Here is a 20684-nt window from a genome sequence, read left to right as displayed (position 1 = left end):
TAAAGTGATGACAATTAAAAAAATGTAGATAGCTATCTCTTTCACAAACACAGAGAGAGATGGGAAGATTTTTCAAAAACATGATATTATCCCATATATATATATATATATATATATATATATATATATATATATATATATGACACCAGCTCTACTTTCTCTTGTTTTTGAATAATTATATCTAGTTTTTGCATACATTTGAGATTGGAAAGTGAAAATATCCTAATACAGTCATTTGTAAAGAACATTTTGAAATACAGTAAAACAGTCATCAAACAGCAAATATAAATAAAAGACTATTCAAATTCATTTTATGAACTTTCCTTTTTTTAGAGACTAGCTCTTAAATAAAATTCCTCAGTAATGTTTTTTCAGTTTTTGTTTTATTAAAATTATATCCACAAAATCTTAGACCCATCACCTGTCCCACCTTCAAGATGTGCTGTGACAATGTTGACTCAGAGCTTGTGGGCATAACCACCAATAACTGTTCTAATGTGTGTGATCTATTCCACAAGAAGAAGCCTATGTCTGATACTGCCTGGATGCACAGAAACTAGAAACAGAATGACTCAGAGAACTAGCATAGAACCAAACACAAGAGATCAAAAAATTAGAATAACCAAAACCAAACAAAAAACAAAAGGAAAATCAAAGAAATGACTCCTAATAATATTAGGCTGTATTGATATATTTTTACCTAGTCCACTCAGCATCAGATAGGCTACCACCCATAAGGCATAGTTCAGGAAACTCCACAGTAGAGAGGAGGTATGATTGTAGAAGACAGCCTACAGAATCATGTAGAAATATAAAACCGGATGTCATCCTCTCTGATTCTTATAATCCTCTGTTTCCTTTTACATGGTCCCCTGAGTCCTGAATGAAGAGATGTGTTGGAGACATCCCATTTAGGAACAAGTGTAACAAGGTCTCTATATATGCAAATTCTCCAAAAAAGGTCTCGATATATGCAAATTCTCCAATTGTGGGTATCTTTATTCTTTTCATCTCCTGCAGGTAAAAGCTTCTCTGATGATGGCAAAACAACTCATTTCTCTTTAAGTATTGCACAGTATTGTTAGGAGATATTTTATTGCTATGCTACTTTAGTAGAATTGTAATATTTCCTTTTCTCTTTCTCTTAGATCTCCTATAAAGTCTCAGATTCCTGACCAAACAATTATAGTGTACAGTTTTCATCTCATGGAGAGGTCATTAAATCAAATTTGTTATTGGCCTATTACTCCTACATGATTTGTTTCACTATTAAACTAGCATATCTTGCAGACAGATCAACATTATAGATGGAAGGGTGTGGTGTTCCTGCCTGCACGCAGACCGGTGCCTTGTCTGCGTGGGCAGAACACCTTGGGGTGGGTTCGCACTAGAGCGCCAAATGTGTGGCTCTGCCTGCTGAACCCACTGTGGATCCGAACTGGAGGACGAGAACTCCTGAGAAAGAACAGGGCTGCAAAGGAAAATATGGGGCCTTGGCAAAGTGTCTGATCAAAGCCCTAATCTTTATTGTCAGGACTGGCTTAAATACAAAGAAGGGTTCCCAGCATTCCCCTGAGTCCTTAGAAGTTGCCATGGCGCTCTCGCGATGATGGGCAGTCCTGGCAGTGGCGGGCAGGTGTCCGATGGTGGGCGGGCAGGTGTCCGATGGTGGGCGGTCCAGGCGATGGTGGGCGTTGACAGTGGGCGGTTCGAGGACGCTGTGTTCCGGCTGGTCTGGTGCGCTCCGGCTGCGTGACTCTGGCGTGCCTGTAAAAGGCAGGACCCAACAGAAGGGTATGTAGTTGTATTGGTGTTTATTTTTCTCCTTTGGTAGTGACCAGAGTATCAGAGTACCTTTTAGTACCATGAATACTAGTCAGTATAGGTTAAGATTCTATGTAAACATTGCCTTGATTTCTCCATATTCAATGAACTGTGTAATTGTTTCTTTAGCAATACTCTTATTGACAGTTGGTGGAGTGTAACTAAAAGCTTTGGCAATGACCATGGTTATTTGTGAATTCCCATAGGACCCCCTTGGTCAATAACTCTGCTAGATGTAATCATTTCTCAGTATTGGAAGCTTCATTTAGTGATGAGAGATGGTCAAAAATATCCTTGTCACCAACACCCCCATATATGGCAAGTTCACTTAGATTTCTTTTATAAATGTATATATTTTAGAAAGCTAGTATATTAGGTTTCCATGTAACTCCTCAAATGCTCTTAGTTTTAGATGTCCATTCTCATAGTCATTCCCTCCCACTGCTCTATTTCACCTGTACATTTGATCCTCGCTTCTATTCCCAAAACATTGGTCTTTAATATCTATCCTATTCCTCTCCTAGGGAATGCCATCTTTTTTTTTCTCATAGAACCTTATTGTATAAGCATTCTCTGTACTTTAATGGACTATAGTTAGAATATCAAAGATTTAAGATTCAACAGCTAACATCCATCTGTAAGTGAATGCATACTATATTTGTCTTTTTGATGTGGGTCATCTCACACTAATTTCCTTTAGCTCCATAATTTTATAATTTGTTTTCTTGATATTCAGGTTTTTGTTTTATTTTGTTTTGTTTGTTTTATTGGTTTTTTTTTTTTTCCCAGAGCTGAGGACCGAACCCAGGGCCTCACTCTACCACTGAGCTAAATCTCCAACCCCGTTTTGTTGTGTTATTTTTTTTTTTTTGTTTTTTGTTTTTGAGTTCTCATAAATATTAAGTACTAGCTATTTTTCATATGTATAGTTGATAAAAATATTTTTTGATTATATAGCCTGCTGCTTTGTCTGAATGATTGTGTCCTCTGTGTTTTAGATTTTCAAACTCATGAGGTTTGATTATTATAATTCTCAGTGTTTTTTGTTTTCAGCATTTGTTCAAAAATTTTATACATGTGTCAACAAGTTTAAGGCTATTGCCCACTTTCTCTTCTGTCAGATTCAGTTTATCTCACCTCTTGTTAATGTCTTTTCTCTATTTGTAGTTTAGTTTGTGCAGGATGATCAGAGTCGATCATTTTGTATTCTTCTACAAGTAGGGATCCAGTTTTGACCAGTTTCATTTGGTGACAATATTGTTTTTAGTCTAGCGTGTATTGTTGATTCTTTATCAAAAATCAAGTGTCTATAGGTATATAGATTTATGTCTGTGTCCTCAATTTAATTCCACACAACAACATACGTCTGCTGTTTTGTTAAAATTATGGTGTTTTTATTACTTTAGCTCTGAAGTAAAATTGAGTTCAGAAATGCTTATACTTCAAGCAGTTCTATTATTATTCATGATTGTTTTAGCTATCCTGAGCTTTATGTGCTTCTATATGAAACTGAAAATTGTCCTATCAATTTTAGGGAAATACTATGTTGGAATTTTTATGGGAATTTCATTAAATCTACAGTAGGCTTTCAGTAGGATGGCCATGATCACTTATCATATTGATCAATTAGCATAGAAGATCTCTGCATCTTCTGATATCTTTTTTAGTTTCTTTCTCAATATATTACCATTTTGATCATTCAAGTCATTCACGTCCTTTGCAAAAATCACCCTAAGATATATTTTAAGGTTATTGGGAAGATATTATTTCTCTTAATTATATCTCAATCAATTTATAATTTGCATATAGAAAGGCTACTAGTTATTTTCTATTGTTTTCTATCATGGTACCTTGGTGAACATGTTGAGTAGCTGTAGGAGCTGATAAAAGTTTTAGGGTCACTTATATATGCAATCAGATTTCCTCTGCAAATAAACATAATTTGGGCTTCTTCTATTTCAATTTTAATTCTCACAAACTCTTTTATTTAATTTAATGCTATAGCCATGTGTTAAAGTACTTATTGAATACATATTTAGAATTGGAAAACTTTGTCTTGAATGAGATTTTAATGAAAATTCTTCAATTTTCTCTCCATTTAATTGGATGTTGAATGGGAGCTTGCTGTAAAATCCCTTATTATTTTGAAATAGTCTCTTATAACCATTTTTTCCAGGACATTTATAAAGACATGTTATATTTTTGTCAGCCATTTTCTGAATCTTATGAAATGATTGTGTGGTTTTAGTCATTCAGTTAGTTGTACAGTGGATTACATTAATAGATTTATATATGTTGCATTATCCCTGCATCTTTAGGATGAATATACTTGGTTTTGATAATATTTTTGATGTGTAATTGGATTTTGTTTGCAAGTATTTTATTGAGAATATTTTCATTTATGTTCATAAAAAAATTATCTGTAATTCCTCCTTTGTGACATCTATATGTGATAGGGTAATGTCTCATGAAATGAACATCAGTATTCCTTCTCTTTTTATTTTGTGAAATAATTTACAGAGTATTGGCATTAAATATTTGTTTAAAGTCTTGTAGAATTCTGTACTGAACCATGTGGTTACTGGGTTTTTGTTTATTTATTTGCCATTTATTTATTTACTTATTTAAATCAAGATTATGTGGAGATACATTCCATGTATTCCCTAATCACTCCAGAGCAGTGCTTACTGGATTTTGATTTAATTTTGGTAGGTGTTATGGATCAAGAAAATTATCCATTTCTTTACATTTTTAAATTTAATGATTGATAGGGTTTTTGTTTCATTTTTATTTTTGTCTTTTGTTCTTTCTTTTTTGTTGTTGTTGTTGTTGTTTTCACACTAGGTCCTCATGATTCTCTGAATTTTCTTAGTGACTTTGTTGTTGTTGTTGCTGTTGTCCCCCCTTTCATTTCTAATTTTATTAACTGTGTCTTCCCTCATCATTTTTTAAGTAATGTGAATAATAATCCTTCAGTTTTCTAAAAGAACCAACTCATTTGATATGTGCCAAAGACTTTATTCCTCCCTCCCTTCTTTCTTTCTTTCTTTCTTTCTTTCTTTCTTGCTTGCTTGCTTGCTTGCTTGCTTTTTTTTCTTTCTTTCCTTCTTTCCATATCTCTCCTTCCTCCTTTCTTTCACTTGATTTGTTTCTTCTTCCTAAAAATGCTTTAAAATGGTGCTAGCATAATAACCTGTTTCTTGAGTGTGAAAAACTAGGTTCAGTTTTAGGGACTGGTACATTTAAGATTGGATGAGACTTGAGTCTATCCCATGTAATCCCAGTGCCATGGTTCCTTCTCTGTTGTCCCTTCAACCCAAAGGATTTTTTGAAATATTTGACACCCTCTAGCATTTCTAGAGTGTGTGTCTAGAATTCATTAGTGTGAGAATTTGAATTCTGCTCTCAATGTGAATTTATGACACTCAAATGAAGAGAACAAAACAGAAAGATATGAGTCTGTCTATCGATCTTACAGTTTCTGACTGCAGAAATCTTAAAGAAACTACATCTTAATTTAACATTTTTATTTTGACTGGGTGTGGTGGCCAAGCCTTTAATCCCAGCACTTGGGAGGCAGAGACAGGCAGATTTCTGAGTTTGAGGCCAGCCTGGTCAACAAAGTGAGTTCCAGGACAGCCAGGGCTATACAAAAGCCAATTTTGTTCAAACAGGCAGTTTGAAATTTTATTTTGGTATCTTTTAACAGCTGTACTCTAAACTGTAATTATAATTTAAGGAACATTCTTTGATACATAACCACCTTAGCCTGTCACCCCCTTGTTCCCTGCATGAAGGTATAAATTTATAAGCTACTGAAGAAATATACTATTATTAATTGTATCCATGGTCATTTGTAACTATAACTGATTGAACTGTTAAAAGTGATCCAGATTTTGTTAAAAAAAATTCTTCTAAATCTTGAGTATAGTACTAGGTTTCTAAGGTACACACTTATGATAAAATTACAATTCACATGAAAAAAATTATCCTTTCAGTCTTAAGTAGAAGTATTTTCAGATCAATCTGTCTCCCCAGCACTGGCAAATTTAATCATTTATATTGGATAATAACTTTTTGAAAATATCAGACTACAATATTTAATTTTAACTGTTATATTGTATTTCCAATACTTAGCATAAGATGTAGTGTCACATATACCATAGACAAATACTTATTGCCACACCTCTAGCTTTTATAAATTTTTGTACTGTAAAAATCACAAAACAGTTTCCTGGAAAGAACTTGGAACATTAGATACCTTAAGTTGTATTTACAATATGAGGAAACCAAAATAAATATTTTAAATGTGTTATGTTTTAGCAGTTGATATTAAGAATTCACATTTCTCAAAAAAATTGTCAAAGAATATAGAAATTAAAAATAGGTGGCTGAAAATATGGGTCAGCATCTAACATTGTATACTTTCTCAAGGATCTGAGTCCAAGTCCCATTACATACTTCTGCTGGCTCACAAAGCTACTAAGGCATGGTACTCACACTTAAAAGAAACACACACACACACACACACACACACACACACACACACATCCCAAAATTATATTTTAAAGAAAATTTTAAAGGCAATTAGATTAATACCTGGATAAGAAATTATAGTCTGTTTTCTTTATGATCTAGAACAATTTAGCAAATTTCATTGTTTAAATACATGAGTATAAACACAAATATGAGACCTCTTTTTTAAATTTTATTTTTTTATAATATCTTTTATTTATTTACATTTCAAATGTTACCCCCTTTCCTGTTTTCCCCTCTGAAAAACCCCCATTTAATTCCCCTCCCCCTGCTCCTTTGAGCTTGTTCCTCCACCCTCCTATTCCTGCTTTCCCAGCCTGGCATTACCCTATACTGAGCCATTGAGCCTTCACAGGACCAAGGGCCTCTCCTCCCATTGATGTCCAACAAGGCTGTCCTCTGCTACATATGCAGCTGGAGCCATGGGTTTCTCCATGTATACTCTTTGGTTGGTGGTTTAGTTCCCGGGAGCTCTGGGGGTTCTGGTTGGTTGATATTGTTAGTCCTCCTATGCGACTGTAAACCCCTTCTGTTGGTTCAGTCCTTTCTCTAACTTCTCCATTTGGGGATTCACTCCAATGGTTGGCTGTGCGCATACATTTCTATATTTGTCAGTCTCTGGCAGATCCACTCAGAAGACTGCTATATTAGGCTCCTTTCAGCATGCACTTCTTGGCATCCACATTAGTGTGCGGGTTTGGTGGTTGTATTTGGGATGAATCTCCAGGTGGAACAGTCTCTGGATGGCCTTTCCTTCAGTGTCTGCTCCATCCTTTTTCTCTGTATTTTGTTCCCCCTTCTAAAAAGTACCAAAGTATTTACTCTTTGAAAGTATTCTTCCTTCTTCCTGGTAATGTTTTTTTCATAAGATTTGGATTCTTGAAATACAGTATTCATTTAAAATTCAATTTTGCAACTGAACAAGATTTCAGATTTTGTGTTAATATATTTAATATATGGCTTATAATCTATATATTTCAAGAAGAAGGAAGAATACTGAAAGTATTTGAAGAAAAATGGAAAGTGTCAGTTTTATTAAGGTATTATGGAAAATGTATGAAACCTTAAAAATCTCATCAAATTATTGGTGTCTTTATTCATGTGACCCAACCCATTCTTTTAATAATGATTTAATGCATTCTTCTCCCATGTTAGATATGTTAAAATGAGAAACTGTTTAGATGCATTGTTATTGTAATAAAATAACATGACCAAAAAAACTTACTGAAGAGTTAATTTTGGTTTAACACTTCAGAGGAAATTTTTATACTCATAGCAGGTATGGAAGCAAATGACCAGAGGAGAAAACTGAGCAATTACATCTTTATCGATACATAAAATTAGACAGTGAACTGAAAGTTTGGCAAAGTTTTAAACTGGCAAAGCTCTTCTACAGTGATACATGAGTTCCAGCAAGGTCATATTTTGTAAATAGGTCTAGAATAACTTCCCCCAATGGCACCATTATTTGGGGACCAAGTACTCATATCCATTATCTTATTGGAGGCCATTCCCTCTACAGAAGTAAATTTTAAGCCAATTATGCTGTATGAAGGATAAGAGATAGATTGAGAAAGTTGTAGTTAGTTATGTCCTACTGGAAAAATAAACCACAAACTCTATGCCTTCTATATTTTAACTCAGCTAGTAATCTATCAAATTAATATGTGAATGTTATATGTAAATGGATAAATGATAGGGCACTTTGTTGTTATTTTATAAGAATCAAAATTCTACTTCTAGAATTATTACCTAACAAGAAAAAATTTTAGCGAAGAAACTGGGGCTGTGAGGAATGATGTAAATAAAAAAAAAAATATTCCTTAAAAACTCAAATCTCCCAGAATGCTTTGAGATTAAGATATAACTTGGTAGTATCTCTTGCAATGTGAAGGGATGGACAACCCCTGAGAGGTACTGGATTTTAACATTTCATTAGACTTAAAATTTTTTGTATTTCAACTGACAAGTTAAAAAACAAATCCCATTACTCACTTCTAGATATGTCAGAGAAGGCCTAGGTTCTATAACTATCAATAGCATAACTCCTTTATTATGTGTGACATTAAAATCTATTATAGGATACAGAAAACAGTAACCCACATAACATCTTTTAGAACCAGATGAATGTAAAAATGTTTAAAATTCAATCAGGAGAAACAGTTACTAATACTTTGATCTGCATATTGCTTATTCATTGGAAGCTTACTGAGTAGAACTATAGAATACCCTTTGAGAGTTTAGAAATACAGAGTAAGATATCTTGTGTTCATTGAAAACTCTTAAACCTGCAACCAAATTCGAAGATCATTTAGACATTATTACACTATTCATTATTCCAATTTCCTGTATTTCTGCTTTAAAGGCTTCTGTTTGACTGTATTTTCCTGTATTTTTAAAGGGATTTGTTCATTTCTTCTTTAAAGGCTTTTATCATCTTTATAAAATTGGATTCAAGGTCACTTTCTTATACTTTACTTATGTTAGGATATCCAGGGCTTTGTGTAATAGGATAGGTTTGCTCTGAAGATATATTACCCTAGCTTATTTTGACTGTGTTTTTCTGAGGGTCTTTAGTCCCTGGATGTTATTGTTGTAGTACTTACTTCAAAAAGGCCTAATCTCAATGCTCCCAGGGTTGCAGGCCTCAGACGTACCCCAATGTATCCTTTGGTTGTATGTTTCCTGATCTGCAGGTCTGATGAAGGTATGTAGAGAGATGGCTGTAGAACGTAGGTAACAGTGATAGCAGGATGCTCAGAGTATCTGGAAGTGACCCCAGTGGACTCAAGCAGGCAAGGAAGGTGGGTGTGGGAAAGGAGTTTAACCCATGGATATCCTAACATAAGTAAAGTATAAGAAAGTGAATCAAATCTACTGAACAAAGAAAGAATATTAAACTAGGCAAGGGAAAAAAGTCAGGTGGCATAGAGAGACAGACTTGTCAGAATTACACACTGCTTCTCAACAGAGACTTTAAAATCTAGAAGGGCCTAGACAGATATCTTGCATCCTCTAAAAAAGTACCAATGATGCCAAGCTAGACTTCTATTCTGAACAAAATTCTCAGTAATCATTGATGGAGAAAACAAGGTATTTTATAAACAAATCCAATTTAAACAACATGTATCTACATATCTAGCTCTATAGAAAAATACTAGAAGGAAAACTCCAACCCAAGATGTATAACCACATCCATGAAAACACAATAAATAAGTAATTCTATAACAGCACAAACAAAACATGAGAAGCACACACACACACACACACACACACACACACACACACACAAGCATACTAACAATACCAATATCAAAACAACAGGAATTAACAATCACTGGACATTACTATCTCTAAATCAATGGATTTAGTCCACCAATAAAAAGACATGGGCAAACAGAGTGGATGTGAAAACCGGATCCATCTTTCTGCTGCATACAAAAAACACCTTAGCAATAAAAATAGACACTACCACAGAGTAAAGGGCTTGAAAAAGTTTTCCAAGCAAACATACCCAAGAAGCAAGCTGGAGTAGCCATTTGAATATCCAAAGAAATAAACTTTAAATCTAAATTAATTAAAAGAGACAGGGAGAAAAGTTCACATTCATCAAAGGAAAAATCTACTAAGATGATATTTCAATTCAGAACAAATATGCCCCAAACAGAAGGCACCCACACTTGTAAAAGAAACATTGTTAAAGGTTAAATCATACATCAAACTCCACAAATTAATAATGGGAAACTTCAATACCCCTTCTTACAATTGGCAGGTCATCCAGAAAATAATTAAACAGAAAAATAAGAAAACTAACCAACATTATGAATCAAATGGACCCAACAGACATCTACAGAATATTTCATCCAAACAGAAAAGAACATACATTTTTCTCAGCACCCCATGGACTCTTCTCCAAAATTGAACATATAGTTGGTCACAAAACAAGCCTAAACAGATAGAAGAAACCTGATATAACACCCTCCTTCTTTTCTGAACACCCTGCACAAAGTTGAAATTCAACAAAAACAGAAACTCCAGGAAGCCTACATACTGAAGGAAGAAACTGAACAACTCACTACTCAATGATCTCTGGGCAGGGGATAAATAAGAAGAGAAATAAAACACTTTCTAGAATTCAATGTAAGTGGAGACACAGCACAACCAAATTTAGGGGAAACAAGGAAGGCAGTGTTAATAAGGAAGTTCATAGCAATAATTGAGTTAATAAAGAAATTAAAAGCTTTTCAGACCAGCAGTGTAAAAGGACCTCTGAAAGCTCAAGTAAAAAAGGCAAACATACTAAAGAGGAGAAGGGAGGAAATAATCAAAATCCTGGCTGCAATAAACTAATTAAGAATAAAAACATCAATATAAAGAAAAACATAATTAAGAACTGGTTCTCTGAGGAAATCAAAAGGGTAGACAAGTCATTAGCTAAACTAAACAAATGACAGAGAGACAGTATCCAAATAAACAAAACCATTAGGAAAAAGGGAGACATAAGAACAGGCACTTTGGAGTTTGAAAAAATCATTAGATCTTACTTCACATGCCTACCCTAACACAAAATTTGAAAATCTTAAGGAAATGGATGATTATCTAGACATATACCACTTACCAAAAATCATAAAAATATGAAGTAAATTTTTAAAATGCCCTATAACCCATAAGAAAATAGAAGCAGTCATTAAGTTTTTCTCAAGAACAACAATATAAAGCTAAGGGCAAGATGGTTTTAGTTTAGAATTTTAAAAGATTTTCAAAGAACTAGTTCCAAAACTCTTCAAACTATTTCACAATATAAAAACAGAAGAAAAACTGTCAAACTCATGTCTGAAACTATAGTCCCCCTGATTCCTAATCCAGAGACACACCAAAGAAAATTTCATTATTCTTACACCAATAATTATTCTTATATATCAATTTTTCTTATGGACAATGATGCAAAATTATCAATAAAATACTCACAAATGAAATACAGGAGCACAACAAAAGCATCATCCTATATGATTAAGCAGGTTTCTTTCCAGGAATGCATGTGTAGTTCAATATTCTGAAATCTGTCAACATAATCGATCATATAAACAAACTGAAAGATACAAACATCAAATGATCATCTCAATGGATGCTTCAAATGCCTCTGACAAAATCTAACACTCCTTCATGTTTAAAGTCTTAGTTATTTCAAGGAAATAAGGCTCACACCCATAAATAGTAAAAGCAATGTACAGAAAGCTAATAGTCAACATTAAATTAAATACAGAGAAGCTTAAATCATATCCATGAAAATTAAGGAGAAGACAATGCTCCTCACTCTTACTCTACCTATTCAATATAGTACTTGAAATTCTAGCTAGAACAATAATAGTACTCAGTAGATCAGTGGGATACAAATTGGAAAGGAAGAAGTAAAGTATTGCCATTTGCAGATGATATGATAGTATACATAAGTGACCCCAAAATTCTACAATGGAACTCCTACTCCTGATAAACAACTTTAACAGCATTGATGCATACAAAATTGACTCCAGATTTAGTAGCTCTTCTTAATAGAAAATAAAACATTGGCTGAGAAGTAAATTAGGTAAACAATGTCTTCAACAAAATCATAGAAGAAAATTCCCCAACCTAAAGAAAGAGATAGACATAAAGGTACAAGAAGCCAACAGAACACAAAATAAATGGGACCAGAAAAGAAAATCTTCTTGTCACAAAACACTAAATGCACAGAGCAAATAAGGAATATTAAAAGTGGCAAAGGGGAAAGGTCAAGTAACATACAAAGGTAGACCTATCAGAATTACACCAGATTTCTCAACAGAGACCATAAAAGCCAGAAGAGCCTGGTCAGATGTCATGCAGACTAGGAGAACACAAATGCCAGCCCAGACTACTCTACCCAGCAAAACTCTCAATCAACATAGATGGACAAAACAAAATATTCCATGACAAAACCAAATTCAAACAGTATCTATATACCAACGCAGCCCTAAAGAGGATCCTGGAAGGAAAACTCCAACACATTGAAGATGCTTGCACTAAAGAAAGGACAAGATATTAAATATCTCACAAGAAAATAAAAAGCAGAGAGCCACAAGTACATAAACCACCTACAAATACAAACATATCAGGAACCAACGGTCATTCCTCTTTAATATCTCTCAATATTAATGAACTCAATTTACCTATAAAACTACACATGGCTGGATATGCAAATGAGATTCAGTATTTTGCAGCATACACAAAACACACCTCAACAACAAAGACAAGCACTATCTCAGAGTAAAGGGATGGAAAAAGGTCTTCTAAGTAAATGGTCCCAAGAAACAAACAGTAGTTGCCATCCTAATATCCAATAAAATAGACTTTCAACCAAATTTATCAAGCATGATGAAGTACACTTCATATTCATCAAGGGGAAAATCCACCAAGAGAAATAGAATTCTTAATAGGGGAATCTCAAATTGTTGAAAAGACTTTAAAGAAATATTCAAAGACCTTTGTCATCAGGTGGATGAATATCAAAACTGAGATTCCATTTTATACCCATCAGAAAGGCTAAGATTAAAACCTAAACTGATAGCACATGTTGGTGAGTGTGTGGAGCATGGGGAACACTTTATTGCTCTTTGAAGAGCAAATTTGTACAGCCAATTTGGAAATCTATTTGATGGTTCTTCATTAAATTGGAAATAGTTCTACCTCAAGACTCAGCTACACTTCTTCTAAACATATAATCCAACGATGTCCCACAATTCCACAATGTTCCTATCAGCTTTATTTGTAATAAACAGAAAACTGGAAACAATGTAGATGTCCCTCAACTGAAGAATGAATAAAGCAAATATTGTATATCTACACAGTGGAATACTATTCAGCTTTAAAAAACAAAGACATCATGAAATTTGCAGGCAGGTTGGATCTTGAGAATATCATCCTGAGCAACTTAACCAAGTCCCCAAAGGACATGCATCACCATACTCACTTATACATGGATATCCATAAAATAGAGGATTCCCATGCTACATTCCATAGACCCATGATAGCTGGACAGGAAGAAATGCATGAAGTATCATGCTTATGTCTCATTTAGATGGTGTAATGAAATGATCATGGAAGACAGAGGGAATGAGGAAACTGGGTGGGAGAGAGGACAGGAAGGGAGTGATAGACTTTGGAGTCAGGTATATGAAGGGGCAGGAGGGATGTCCAGGGTCTTGAGAAAAAAATGAAAATCTGCAAGTGATCCAGGGGCAACTCCAGCAAGAGATGGATATTGGAGACCTGGCCTATATGGGAGGCATGCAAGAATCAATGGGGTTATCCTTGGCTATGACTCTCAGCATTGGAGATATGGAACCTGGGAAGGTTGCCTCCTGTGGCCAGGCATGAACCTGGTAGAGTGATAGGGACACCAATCGCCCCATAAAACTTTCAACTTAAAACTTATCCTGTCTACAAGTAATAGAGGGATTGAGGATGGAGGAGAGATAGAGGGAATGCCAACTAATAACCGGCACAACTTGAAACCCATGACATTGAGAAGTCTCAATCCCTAACACCATTAATAGTCCTCTGTTATACTCACATACAGAAATCTATAATGGCTGTCCTTTGAAAGGCTTCCCCAGCAGTTGACTCAGACAGATGCAGACAGTCATAGCTGTTGGACATTGGTTCCAATGCTTTGATTCACTCAGGAGTCTTTGTGTCCAAACTCTAATGTTATTTGTCCCAAAAGGTTTTTTGTTCCATAAATAAAGATGCCAACAGCCAATGGATATTATATGTAGCTATGCATGGGGCAGAGCCCCTTAGAGTTGTGTGGGATAGGATGCAGAGAGGAAAAGAGGAAAATTGCCATGACTCATGAAAGACTCATGAGATGTAGGAACAGCAGGAGATGTGGCTAATCAGTCATGTGAGATTTCGGGTAAGTGGCCACTGGACACTTCCCCCATTGAGCCTAAAGTAGCAAGGGAAGGTTTAGAACTGCCCAGCCTTTGGGTAGCCAAGGCATTTAAAAAATAAGATAATGTGTGTCTTTCATTTGAGATAATGTGTGTGTGTCTTTCATTCCCTCGACTGGGAACACAAAGCAGTAAAGCCAAAACTCACTGCAACATATGGTCCCTAACGTGAGGTGAGAACCCACTTTAAAAAATAATTTAGGAATTCTGGGATGGAATACACACATGCAAGTAAGTCTAGTAGTAGGGAGAATTGGTTTCTCAGGAAGCAGACCTGACTCACATGGTTCAAGTGTGTGCAATTAGAACAAAGCAACACAGCTGATAGCGTGACCTGGATTTACCTCAGGTCACCTGCCAAGAGAAATAGAGTAAGAAGCAGACAATAAAAGCTGTTTGTGTCCAGCCACCAGATAAATAAAATATAGAAATTTATAAGTCTGATTTAATTGTCTTTAAGGCTAGAAAAGAATATACAAATTTTGCCTGAGCCACTTGGTGATTTCTTCCCAATGTTCAAATCTGACACAAAGAGCATAACCTGAGAAGCTGAGAGGCCCTGCTGTGAAAAATGGATGTTAGCTTTTCTGTGTTCAATAGGAAAGTTACAATCTGTTTAACCACAAAGGTTACTCTTGGAATCCTAAGAGACTAGGGAGCAGGCTGAATCTCCTTATAAAGGACGAAGAGTTATGGATGGCCAGATGCTAATGCCAAAGGCTAGCTTCTGTACCAGAGGATAAACTGAGGAAGGCATAGTGTGAAGTTGGCAATTGGGGGCCACTACAAATAGCCACTGACAGAGGCTGATACTAGTAGCAGCCAGTGACCAGAGAAAAGAACAATATAGCAAATCATACAGGGCTATTTGTTTATTAAAGACATTCATGTCTCATCTGATAAGAGTTTTTTCATGGTCATATCTAATCTTTATACTTTTGTTGAAAACCATATTTTTTCATTCCCTGCAGATACATAAGTATAAACATGTCCCCATCTTAAGACTGTCACAGATTTTTAATGTTAACACATCCTTATAGCATATTGATTGGACTAGTTCCCTAGTTTTTTCAATAACTGATATTTTGTCAGCTGTTGTTTTTGGCAATATTAAGAATATTTTAGAAGTAACGGAGCATTATTTATTCTATCCTTGGAGGGGGGGGGGAATGGATATCTACTTTCCTTTTTGTATGATAAGTATCTCTTTTAAAGTATGATTGGCTCTTTCTACAATTGCTTGTCCTGTGGGATATTGTGGTATACAAGTAACATCTTTTATATTGTAAAACATTGAGAATTACCTCATTTTTTGGATACATATGTGGGAACATTATCAGTCTTAATTTGTGTAGGTATCTCCATAATTTCCATTATTTTCAATAAATATGTAATTATAATACCTTTTCAAAACTTAAACCAGTTGTGGTTTCAAAATCTGAGTATGTGTCAATGTTATTGCGTAAATACTGTTATTTTCCAAATTCTACAAAATGAAAAACATCTGTCCGCCAGAGGTCATTTCTTTTTGTTCCTCTAGGGTTTCTATGATCAGGTAAGGGAGTCTGGTTTTATAGAGAACACATGGTATACTTTTAAAATGTATTTCTTTGGCTTGTTGCCAAGTGATAGAATTTTTTTTTTCTTTAAAACTTTCTTATAAACTCATATTTCTCAGGAAGTTTTGAGGCTTCTAACACATTTCCAATTAGTAATTGATAAATTTCCTCATCTCTTTGTGCCATTAGAACTGACAAACCAGTATGGGTTCAAATATATATAATAGATAGTTTCTACTTCTCATTGCCTGCTGATAATGCACAAATAACAAAGATATTTTGAAGTGAGTTATATGGATTTCTAGTCAACTTCATTATTTTGTCTGTCTCATAACCTCTCATCTACATTTCATTTGCCTCAGTATAGAATATTGGTGCCTCTGCAATTGGTATTCTCTTTTTGATACATAAAAGAATCCAATTATTGCTTTTTATAAAATGTATATGGTTATATTTTTGATATTATTTATTAATTTCTTCTAAGTAGTTACTATAAGCTCTTTTCTAATCTTCATGGTCACCCATAATCATATAATTTCAGCATTAGTGAGCTATACTAAAATTCTAGTCAGATCTGTTTGACAGTAGAGACTCTTATTTTACCTTTTATAACTAATTCAGAGATATTTTCCATACATGTCTTCAATTTTTTACTCAATTTATGAGCTAAGGAAACCCATTGCATAATATTATCTTACCTTTCCATTATGACTCTATTAGGAAAATAGATTAAGGCAAAAGGACTGAAATGCGATCAAGTTTAGGATCCTTTCAATTCATATATGCATCTTGTCATCTATGTTCAACATCCTTAGTCATTAAGAAAATGCAAATCACAACAACCCTGAGATTTTACCTCACAGCATTCAAAATGGCTAAGATCAAAAACTCAGGTGACATCAGATGCTGGTGAGGATGTGGAGAAAGGAGAACACTCCTCCTCCCCCATTGTTGGTGGAATTGCAAACTAGTACAAACACTCTGGAAATCAGTTTGGCAGTTCCTAAGAAAACTGGACATAGTATTACCTGAGGTCCCAGCTATACCACTCTTGTTCATATGCCCAGAAGATTTTCCAAAATATAACAAGAAAACATGCTCTAAGATGTTCATAGCAGCCTTATTTATAATAGCCAGCATCTGGAAAAAACTCAGATGTCCTTCAACAGAGGAATGGATACAGAAAATTTGATATATTTACACAACTGAGTATTACTCAGATATTAAATTCTTAGGCAAATGGATGGAACTAGAAAAATATCATCCTGAGTGAGGTAACACAGTCACAAAAGAACATACATGGTATGTACTCACTGATAAGTGGACATTAACCTAAATATTCAGAATACCCAAGATATAATTCACAGACCATATGAAGTTCAAGAAGAAGGAAGACCAAAATGTCGATGCTTCAGTCCTTCTTAGAAGAGGAAAGAGTTAACTTTTTTCTGCTCAATAGTTAGACATCTCAGACTATGTTAAATATCCTTGTAATGTTTGAAGCAAATTATTGTAGACATAATCCAGTTAATATCTCCCATTAGTTTTTGAAAATCATTTAGAGTTTGGAATTGTTTCCCATGGATTTGTACCATTTGTGGTCAAATTTTTGTTGACTGATTTTATAAGCGAATCTATGCTTTGTATTTTTTTTTTAATTTCACACAAGCATTTATTTATGTCTCACATTTGGAATTTTAAAGTTGGTATAGAAGTTCAAACTGAGAGGTGGTGAAAAATTACATCCACAAATTTGACAACTTTGATATGAGCAAACCCTTTTCTCTCATTATGTTCCTTTAGTTCTTGCCTAATACTATATTATACAGTAAGATTATACTAATAAATATTATCTCTATAGTACAGAAATGTTTAATTTCTTTTTTTATTATTATTTTCTTTATTTACATTTCAAATGCTATCCCGAAAGTTTCCTATACCCCTCCCCCCCACCTCTGCTCCCCTACCCACCCATTCCCACTACTTGGCCCAGGCCTTGCCTTGTGCTGGGTCATATAAAGTTTTATGCTTTGTATTTTTTCTTCAGCCATTTGTAACATGCAGCACGACAGAGTGCTTTATGTATCCTTAAACATTTTCTAAATAATTTTTATTAGAATAAATGAGAAAATGTCCCTGTAATGATAAATGATAGACTGAGGAAATTGCATGCCATTTATTTCTAATGGTTGTTGCACATTTTCTGTAGAAGTGCTTTCCAATGATATCTTTTTATTGGACTAGTGTTGTTCAGAATATGTACTGAGAAAGCAAACCTTTTCTTATCCTGCTCATGCAAGGATATTACGAAAAAGCAGTAACTCAAGTCAATTACTATTATAAGTCATGATCTCAGCAAGAAAGAAGGTGAAGGAAGTCCAGAATGTAAAGGATCCACTGGTTGAATTTACCCTATTTACTGGTCTTAAATGTTTTATCATCCTCCATTTTTCTGATTTGTCATTAACAAGCACAGCGGAATTCCATGGGCTGGTAGAATTTTCTATATGTTGAGTCTCTAGCTGCTCTTATACCAGTTGTTCAAGTGCCTATAATTCTTTTTCTGGTTTTTCCAGACAGGGTTTCTCTGTGTAGCCCTGGCTGTCCTGGAACTCACTCTGTAGACCAGGCTGGCCTCGAACTCAGAAATTCACCTGCCTCTGCCTCCCAAGTGCTGGGATTAAAGGCATGTGCCACCACACCCAGTGAATTAGTTATGGGCCACTGCTGTTGCCATGCAGGTATGTCTGATAACTACTTTAAGGGCATGGATGTTGCTATGTCGGCAGTGGCCCCTTATATAAAGTTGGAAACTCAATCTCTGTGATGACTTGTGTTTGGACAATGGGTACAGCTTTGATTGGTCTCAATCACCTGTAACAATACCTTCTCAAGTATCATTTACCTTATCACCCCTAATTTCCTAATTTTCTGTGCCTGGAATTACAATAATATTAATTTGAGAAATCCATTGATATAAAAGATCCAGTCTCCATAAATATAGGCGATGTCAGTGACATAAGATCTCAACTTCCCTGTTTGCCCTTCTGGTCTTACACAGTTAATCCATTGGGCACTTTCTCTTATTCATAATAAATTGCCAGTTTCTATAAACTGTAAGTAAACTTTCCGTTGTGTCCCATCTGGATTCTAAGACTTTTGGGAAAGTACACTAATATCAGCTCTTATATCCAGCAAACCTTCTATTTCAACACCATTCCATCCCCTGCATTAATTTGTACCTCCTTTTTCACATGTGCCATAATTTTTATTTCTTGCTTGGTATCCACATCTTTTATACCTGGATTCACAATAAATCCTAAAGAAGTTAAACCAATTATTCACAAGATTATTTCTACTCTCCCTGAAGAAAATATGACATAAACACCAGTATACATAACTTGCAATGTTCAACTACTAAGTTTAATGTAAGAGGCATATCTGTGGCTAGATCCAATGTTGTACTTCTTTCTGTACCATGTATAAGTTCAGGAATACATACTTTTGATTTTCTTGCTTTCTTGGCACTTCCTGGCTGACCAAAAGAAGAAGGTTCATATTGTTTGCTGTGGTGCCTCAAGCTGACAGGCCACTCTTTTGTTTCCTGATGGCAAAACTTCAGATATCTCTCTTGAACCTACAACCCTTAAACCAATGCAAACATTGGCACAATGGCTTCAATACCCTGGAGTCCTGTGTAATTCATAGCAGCCAGAAACTGCTTTTTCTTCTCTACAAATGCCATTAATGTATCTGCTTTTGTGCTCTGAATCTTACAATATCTGAGCCTTATAATATCTTCAGAAATGGCCAAATTTACCACAAATAAAGCATCAAAAGTTTTGATTCCTGAGAGTTCTAGCTATGTATTGCTTTATGATAATAGCATGATGCTCCTGGTAACAGATTCCAGTTGTCTTTTTTGTCCATTCCTCTATCACTGTTCCTCATGTATCAAATGGCCTGATTGCTCTCTTATGTTCATTATTTACATTTTCAAATGCAAAGATCTCTCTCAATGACTGTCTGGTTTCAGGGTCTGATATAGCTCTACTTATAGCTAAACACAATATCTGTAAGAAGTCAGTGAATGCTTATGTAGAATGCTGTATTGCCTTGTTAAATGATGAGGATTTTTCCCCAGCTCTTCAATTATATTCCAAGCAATTAAAGCTATGACATTGTTCATTTATATCATCAGATTGGATTTCTTATTGTATGTCAGCATAATGACCTTCACCATGCAGTTGATCTTTAGCAACATTTATTCCCCTTGTTATAATATTTTGTTCAATTTTCATACCTACATGCCTTCATCACAGCAACTATAGTAATTGTTGACCAGCTTCTAGCACAGCTGACACCAATCCCTTCCAATCTAGGGTAATAATTCTATGCTGTGTAGCCCAGATACTTAACATTAAGAAATGGCAAATGCAAACCATGTAATACAATAGGGTCTTTACAATGTTTTAAATCTATCATTTCAATAGGAAGCAATGTCAGCACATTATAAGCAAGATCACCATTGTTAGCAGGTATATGTTGTACGAAGACACTGAAGGCTGAAGTTGCCTGTCTAGCCAGAGGCAAATGCTCTTGTGGTGAACTTGGCTAAATACTAACCCATTGTCTCTGTACCACCTATTGCTCTTCCCAGCCTCTTGTCTCACAGAGGTTGTCTAGGTACCTGGCAGTGAAACTTCATGGAGCAGGGCAGGGAGGCAGTTTGCATCTCAGCCTAGTTTGATTCCCTCTTTCATTGTACAGTAAATTCCTGGCCTCAGCCACCAAT

Source organism: Mus pahari, chromosome 11 (genome assembly GCF_900095145.1).
Source record: "Mus pahari chromosome 11, PAHARI_EIJ_v1.1, whole genome shotgun sequence".
NCBI classification, from domain to species: Eukaryota; Metazoa; Chordata; class Mammalia; order Rodentia; family Muridae; genus Mus; species Mus pahari.
Note: the sequence above shows the minus strand (reverse complement) of the source record.